This window comes from Ctenocephalides felis, unplaced genomic scaffold, assembly GCF_003426905.1.
Source record: "Ctenocephalides felis isolate EL2017-DRISC unplaced genomic scaffold, ASM342690v1 CF-g0.4_SCAFFOLD_00845, whole genome shotgun sequence".
Taxonomy (NCBI): Eukaryota; Metazoa; Arthropoda; class Insecta; order Siphonaptera; family Pulicidae; genus Ctenocephalides; species Ctenocephalides felis.
The window spans coordinates 60,239,006-60,240,226 of NW_020536999.1; positions in this window are offsets into that span (position 1 = coordinate 60,239,006).

Genomic DNA, 1,221 nt, shown 5'->3' on the forward strand with positions numbered 1-1,221 from the left:
GAAGCAGGATTGGATTCTGGAATCAAAAAATTATTTTTATTAGTTTAACTTGGTTGGGCACCATTCGATAAACTAGTAAAATTAATAAGCACATTATCATATGAAATTCTAGAAAGCTGGGTGTAAATTTCCTTATGGACATGGTTTTCAATCTAAGGGTTATTAGTTTTTCGAAATCGGTTCAGAATTTTTGTAAAACGAAGTGAAAACTTGTAAGAAAAAAGTTATTTTTTACTGTAGAAAATTTTACTCACAAACATACATATTTCGAACCTCAAAAAAGCATTAATTTCCTTTTTTGACGATTTTTTTTAATTTAGAGATTTTTTGACGAAAACTCTTTCCTGAGGAAATATAAAAATAAATAGCAATGTTTATATCATAAAACTATAAATCAACTCAAAATACTGAAATAACCGCAAAAGAATTAAATTATCAAAATAAACAGGATGAGGCGGGGCACTAAGGTCCAATTTGATTTTGAGCAATTATATTGTAAAAACTAAACCAATTATAACAAATGACACATACCAAACAAACAACTATCTGACTGTGTTCAGTAAAATTCGCAGCTAGTTCATCATTGTAGAAATGTGTTTTTTTTTGCTATTTGGAAAAAATCATCTGGTTCTTTTTACCCTATAAGGCAAACAGGCCTAATGTCTAATTTTTAATTTTACAAGGATTATACGAAATAATAGCTACATTATTCAACCAATGCATAATATAAATTTTATGGGTCGTATATATAACCCTGATCTTGTATTTCTTCAGAAATATTCATCAGCACAGTTGGAATATCTATTAATTTGATTAATCTATTTTAAAATTGTCTTTTTTGACTATATTTACTATTTTTTATTGTTTACATCTTTCCAGGGGAAAGTTTCAGTTGGTCCTTTTTACCCCAAAAGGTAAAAGTTAAAAGGTTATAAAGGTTATGTTATGTAAGCTTTTATAGATGTTATATGAAAAATCTATTGATTAAAAATAACTAGTGGGGTGCATGGCATCGTGTCTTAAGGCAAATTGCTGGAACTACTACCGTAATTAAAAATCTTGGTACGGAACCCAAAAAAAATTACACAAAATGTGTACACATTATTAAAATCTCTCCAACTGACATTTTTTTAACTTATTTTATAAAGATAAAGACTTTATAAAGAGTCCATAACCGCTGGATCTGCTCTATATGGATTTAATCAGTTCCTCATTTTGTCA